The following is a 7508-nucleotide window of genomic DNA, read 5'->3' as shown; positions in this document are numbered from 1 at the left end:
CATAAGTACTAGTTCATTAACAACTAGATCCTAAATCAAAGGATCGAACTGACTAATCCTATCTAATCTGCAAGATATTCTCCTTGAGAATCTCCACTACAGCTAACTACTTGAATTTATTACCTGATAATCTAAATCCTAGATTCTAGTTCAAATCCTAAATAGAAAGCTTTGTAAATTGATAGCTAAAGGACCCCACTCCTTTGCTTGTAAATTTTTTTTGGATTTTTGGAATAAGTTCAAAGCCTTTTGCCTTCAAGCCTCATGCTCCTGCATCAGACTCCTGAGGACAAAATTCTTCATGGGCTCCTGTTCATGAGCTCTTCTACAGAACTGCCCAATTTATGTAGCATGTCATCTGTTATGCAGGTAGCAACAACAATTGGTTGATCTTTCCATTTGACCAAATACTGAAAATACTCCTGTCCCCTTGTCCTCTTCAATAATTTCTTGTCCAGAATCCTCTCTGGCTACAATTCCTTTGTTGTAGGTAACTATTTTACACAATCAATTTCTTGTTTCTCTTGGTCTTTTTCTGTGTCATCTGCATCTACACCTTCATACCTGTACAAATTAGCAACATTAAAAATTGGAGATATTCCAATATCAGGGGGTAATTCGATTTCATATGCATTTGCAGAAAATTTCCTCAATACTCTGCATGGTCCAATTTTCTTGAACTTTAACTTGTTATACTCTCTTTTTGGAAATATTTCCTTCCTCGGGTGTGCTAAAACCAAATCTCCAACATCAAAGTTAACTTCTCTCCTTCTCAAGTCTGCTCTGCTCTTGTACTTTATGTTGATGTCCTGTAACTATTGTTTTACCTGTTCATCTATTGCTTGCATCTTTGAAGAAAAATCTCCCCCTTCAGCACTTCTCATCTCAGATTTTCCCAAATTTCTTAATTCAGATACTCCTCTTTGGTGCATTCCATAAACTATATGGAATGGACTCTGCCATGTATGATCCAGGTCCAGGTGTGAAGAAGGACCCTTCCAAGACCTTTTACTTTCATGATGTGTTAAAATTGCTTTTTAAAAGAACATTAACAAAATACAGTTGCAGACTGTAAAGAAGAGGAACATAACAATCATCAGCACATGAGAACAAAATTCATTGGTAACGGAGTTCGTCTAGGAGGGACTACGTCTCTGGGCCCCGATGTCAAGAGGGTGTAGGCTGCTGCATTATGTGTTGTCAATAAATATGATGTACATAGAGACGATGTCTTGATCATACAAGGAAGAATGCCCTCATGCAAGAGTGGCTCTAAGAGATGTTCCACAGCTAGAACTCTCAATCAAAAGACTCCTATCAGTATGACACAAAAACAAGCATAGTGCGCATCCTACCAACATGGCAACAAAGGGATGTCAAAGAAAAACACATGCATGACGACAACAAGAGTATCCCAGCAACATACGGCACGGGATCTCAAAGCATAACATAAAGATTTATGACAGAAAGTACGTCACATAGAAATATTACGCATCAAATCAAGCAAGGAATCATGAAAACATGTAATAAACAAGATCTTGCATCAAACATCAATCATGGATCTGTACAACATAATGCAAAAAGAAGAAGTACATGAACACATCATATACCTCACAACCAAGGGCCATCTGAAGAAGTGGATGTCACACTGTTGAAGCTGCTCAGGCCATCGATCTCAAGGCATTGATCGTATGAAGATGACTGCCCGCACATGAATGTGGACATCTGCACTGGCACTTAGAAAAGTGACTAGAAGAAGAAATGAAAGAATAAGAAATCTGAAGCCACCATCATATTTGTGGCATCGATTAGTGCTAAATCGACTGTCCAAAATACGAATTCTGAGAAGTTGAGAATTCAGAGCTCAAGGAATCTTTTAGATTCCCTCTGGATTCCTCAAAGATTTTGTTTTAGGGATGGACTGAAAATCCGCTACTCAGATGTCAAATCTGATTTCACCATTAGGATCTCTGCGGAAAACCTTGAAAAACAAGTATAAACTTGACCATATTCTGACAAAGTCAAATTTTACCTCCTTGGGAAAAATTCATGGCTCATGGTTTCGTTCCCTGTTTTCGCTGAAATCATGGTTCCGCATGCATTCTGGAAATGAATGGAAGATGCAGAACTCAGATTGAAAAACGGATAGTTCCATCGTGTTCGTGGCGACGAGAGGTATAAAATCCATATAAAATTTGTCAATTTCTGAGAAGTTGAAAATTTTGCCCTCCTGCAAAATTCATGGTTCCTACATTAAAAAATTATTAAAATTGCCTCAATTTGCATGCCCGCTCCTGTCTCGAAATTCGTGCAGTCCTTCTCCCTCGGCTCTGGCAAAAACTGAGTTCTTAAATAACTTGGTTGGTGGAATTAGTAAGAAATTTGTTTGGCATAGTTTGTAAATGGTTAATTTAGTGTGGAGGAGATTATGAAGTCAAATCCTGCTCCTCCACAAATAACATAAATTTTGTTTTCAAACCATATATTAAAAACCACTTAACTCTTTAAACTTGTACATGGTTTCTTTATTCAACCATCCTCGATCAGCGTGAGTTGGTTAATAGTTTGTTTTGAAAACTGTATATATGCTCCCGTGATTTCATGTGGTCACCAACCTAACTTTCATAACCTTATGCCATCACGTGACTCCATTCAATACACGTGGCTTTGACTTTCGTTGTTTTAAAGTTTTTTGGGGTGGGTGATATGTTAATATATATGGAACCCTTTTAATAACCCATTCACGTTGGATCATCTGAAGTTTGTTTAATGTTTGTTTTAAGTTTATTCCCATAAACCATACGCATCTTCGCGCGGATCTCGAGACTTTTGGTTATAAGTTTATATATATATATATATATATATATTAACTTTTTATATATTAACTTGTTATGTTCTTTTTTTGGAAATATTTTCTTCCTCAAGTGTGCTAAAACCAAATTTCCAATTTCAAAGTTAACTTGTCTTTTTCTCAAGTCTGCTCTACTCTTGTACTTTATGTTGCTATCCTATAACTGTTGTTTTTACCTGTTCATCTATTGCTTGCATCTCTGAAGAAAAATCCCCCCTTCAGCACTTCTCATCTCAGCTTTTCCCAAATTCCTTAATTCAGATACTCCTCTTGGGTGCATTCCATAAACTATACGGAATGAACTCTGCCCTGTACTCCTGTAAGGAGAGTCATTATATGCATATTCAATCTGTGCCAATACTTCATCCCATTGTTTTGGATGTTCACCTGTAAGACTTCTCAGAAGATTACCCAAGCTTCTGTTTACAACTTCAGTCTGTCCATCTGTCTGAGGATGATAAGAAGAACTGAAACTCAGTTTTGTTCCAAGCTTCTTCCACAATGTCCTCCAAACATGTCCAACAAATTTGGAGTCTTTGTCTAAAACAATACTATTAGGTAGCCCATGCAATCTTACTATCTCTTCAACAAACAGATTAGTAATGTGAGTAGCATCACTGGTTTTATAGCATGGAATAAAATGTGCCATTTTTGAAAATCTGTCAACCACAACATAAATTGAATCATTTCCTCTTTGAGTCTTTGGTAAGCCCAAAACAAAATCCATGCTTACCATATCCCAAGGTATATCTAGAATAGGTAATGGAACATACAACCCTGTGTTTTGGCTTCTTCCTTTTGCATACTGACAGACTTTACAATTTTTCACATACTTCTCCACTTTAGTCCCCATCTTCGGCCATAAATAAAACCTGTTCAACTACTCATAAGTCTTGTTTGCACCAAAATGTCCTGCAAGTCCACCACTATGCTTCTCCTTGATTAAATTTTCCCTCATACAACAATTTGGTATGCATAGCTGATTTCTTTTAAACAACAACCCATCTTGCAAGAAATAATCAAGCCACTTACTCTTGTCTAACAAAACAAGATTTTTACAAGCTTCAAATGCCTCTTTAAAATCTATGTTTTTTTCATACAATTCCTTAGGAAAATCAAAACCCAACACTTGAATTTGACTTTCTTGAAGTAGTATGTTTCTTCTACTTAAGGCATTTGCTACTTTGTTTGATTGGCCATTTATATGCTTCAAGACAAAAATAAAACTTTGAAGATACTCTACCCATTTGGCATGTTTCTGATTAGGTTTTGGCTGTTGCATAATGTACTGCAATGCATGGTTGTCTGAATAAAGTATAACCTCTTTAGACATCAGGTAATGTCTCCAATTCTTCAATGACTGCACAACTGCATAAAATTCCTTATCATAAGAGGAATATTTCTTCTTTGATTCATTCAGTTTCTCACTGAAATAAGCTACAGGTTTGTCCTCCTGACTTAACACACTTCCAATGGCTTCTCCACTGGCATCACATTTCATTTGGAAAGGTTTATTAAAATCAGGAAAAATCAAAATAGGTTTTTCAGTGATCTTTATTTTCAACAGTTGAAAGTCCCTTTCTGCTTCAGCAGTCCATTTAAATGGTTGTTTATCTTTCTTTATAGTGTCGATAATAGAATCATTGATCTTACTAAAGTTCCTTATGAATTTTCTGTAAAAACTAGCAAGAACATGAAAAGTTCTTACCTCAAAACACTTTTTGGCGAAGGCCACTCTATTACTGCCTTGATCTTCTCTAGATCCATCTTTAATCCATCAGCGAAAACAACAAAACCCAAATACACCAATTCTTCCTTCATGAATGAACACTTCTTTAAATTTAGCAGTAATTTCTCTTGCTGCAACCTTTGTAAGACATAATTTAGATGTCTCACATGTTCCTCCTTAGACCTGTTGTAAACTAATCTATCATCGAGATATACTATTACAAATTTACCAATAAATTCCTTCAAAACTTCATTGATAAACCTCATGAACATACTAGGTGCATTTGACAACCAAAAAGGCATTAGCAACCATTCATACAATCCTTCATTTGTTTTAAAAGTGGTTTTCCATTCATCCCCTTCTCTAATGCTTATTTGATGATAACCACTTTTTAAATCTAACTTTGTAAAATATCTAGCTCCACTCAAATAATCCATCAAATCTTCGATTCTAGGTAAAGGAAATCTGTACCTGATTGATATCTTATTGATTGCTCGAGAGTCAATGCACATTCTCCAGCCTCCATCCTTGTTTGGTCTCAACACTGTTGGCACTGTGCAAGGACTCATACTCTCTCTAATCAGTGCCTTATCTAACAGTTCTTGAACCTATTTCCTGATCTCTTCATTCTTTGTGGGAGTCATCCCATAAGCTACTTTATTAGGTAGATTTGCTCCTGGAATCAAATCTATGTGATGTCTGATTTTTCTAATGCGTGGTAACTCACAAATCATCTACAATGATATCACAATAACTGTCCAACATCTCTTATATTACAATTGGTAGATCAGAAACTTTAGTGTAAGTAATTGTTACCTTGGGATTGCAAATCAATGCAAAATTCACCTCATTCTCTTCAATTTGTTGCAGGTATTCTTTTCCACTTAGCAATAGAGTCTTCGGATCAGACTTTCTTGATGCATCTTCTTCTTCCATAGGCAGTAATGTATGATTGAAACCATCTTTACCAAATTTGTATGTGTTTATTTTCCCATCATACATAGCTCCTCTGTCATATTTCTAAGGTCTTCCAAGCAATATGTGACACACATCCATAGGCATCGCATCACACAAAATTTTATCTTTATACTTGCCCAACTGCAACTCTACTTCATATTGTTCATTTACTAACAATTGATGTCCATTTTGTAGCCATGACACCTTGTAAGGTGTTGGATGTTTCTTTGTCTTCAATTTCAACTTCTCCACCACTTTTTTAGAGACCAAATTATTAGTGTTGCCACTACTAACTATCATCTGACAACATTTTCCTTGAACCTTGCATGCAGACCTGAATAAATCCTTCCTTTGTGCTGGTTCAACCACTTCCTTTGTTGGCTTTAGCAATAATTTGTTAACTACCAAAGATTCTCCTCTCTCTGGTACATTTTCTTCTTCTGTCATCACTGCTACTTCCTCTTCAATCTAAGAAACAATTTCATTTCTTTGAGGTGTTCCTGCATTTTCTAGGCACTCATAGGCTCTGTGTCCCAGCTTGTTCATCTGTAACATCTAACTTCTCTTCCTCTACCTCTGCCTACTCTTCCTCTGGAAAAACTCCCTCTGTCACTTGCATCACCTCCTATGGGTGCATGCTAACTTGAGCTGCTGCTAGCTCCATCTCTAGGTGTTGTATATCTTCCTCTACCACCTTGTCTTCCGCTTCCTTGGAAAGTACCTCTATTTCTGGCAGACTGCTTCCTCATGAGTTTTTCTTCAGCCTTCAGTACCATCTGATAAGCATCTTCTACTGTTTTAGGAGACAGTACACTTATCTCATCTTGAATGTCCATTGTAAGACCATTCACATATCTGGCAACCTTCTCATCTGTATCTTGGATGTGTCTAGCTCTTATGCTCACCTTGTAGAATTCCTATGTTTATTCCTTTACTGTCATAGACCTTTGTCTAAGATTCTGTGTCTGTCTAAATTATGTTTGCTAGTAATCACTTGGTAGAAACTTACCTTTCAGTTTTTCCACCATCTTGTTCCAATTCTTAATTGGTTGTTTGCAAAGTCTTCATCTTTCTGCCTGCACTCCATCCCACCAAAGTGCTACATGTGCTATCAACTTAGTGACAACAAACTTGACCTTCTTTTCATCCTCTGTTTCTTCATAATCGAAGAATTTCTCCATGTCATTAATCCACTCTATTAATTCCTTAGGATTTAATCCTCTTGCATAAATTGAAACCTTAGTTCTAGGTCTAGATGTGGATTTCAACACTGACTTAAAGAACCTCATCTCAGGAGTAACTTCTACAGGTTCCTCCTCTTCTGCAGCTTCAGCTTCAGGTTCACTGACATCACAACATCTGCATCTCTCCTTGTTTCCATTGCTTCTAATCTAGCTTGCATCTGTTGCACAACTTCCATCACTTCAACATTTGCAATAGGTCTTCCTCTTCTACCACATCCTCTTCCAACTCTGAAAGCCATGGTGGATTTATTTCTCTGAACCTTGAGACCCTGTTCGATGTCAGTAGGCTGCTCTGATACCACAAATGGTGGCCGGGGTGCAGGCGAAAGAGACAAACGTTGAAATTCGGAAAGAATTTCTTCTAGTTCAAGTGGAATGTGTTCTTGGATTTCCTGTGTATTATCAGTCATCTACCTCTAGAGTTAGTTACTCCACTAAATTAGCAGAACCTCTAATTTAGCCGCAATCTCCAAATGCCTTACAAACCCCCTAAACATCGCATATCGCATGTCGCAAGCTCACCGGTAAGGGTTCCTTTACTTATTAATGTTGCGATGCGATATTCATCAGCATGCTTCGTATCACATGTTGCATTTCACAACTCCGCCGGCCAGGTCTTTCACTCTTGAACCTTGCGATGAGATATTAACTAGTGATCCAACTGTCAACATCAACAGTGATTCGACGGTCACTGTGATATCGCATGGAAAGCTATGTGACAATACCA

This window comes from Pinus tabuliformis, chromosome Q, assembly GCF_031772625.1.
Source record: "Pinus tabuliformis cultivar Carrire ecotype Pingquan chromosome Q, CPIR1, whole genome shotgun sequence".
Lineage (NCBI taxonomy): Eukaryota > Viridiplantae > Streptophyta > Pinopsida > Pinales > Pinaceae > Pinus > Pinus tabuliformis.
The sequence above is the reverse complement of the archived record's forward strand: the minus strand, read 5'-3'. Positions refer to the sequence as shown.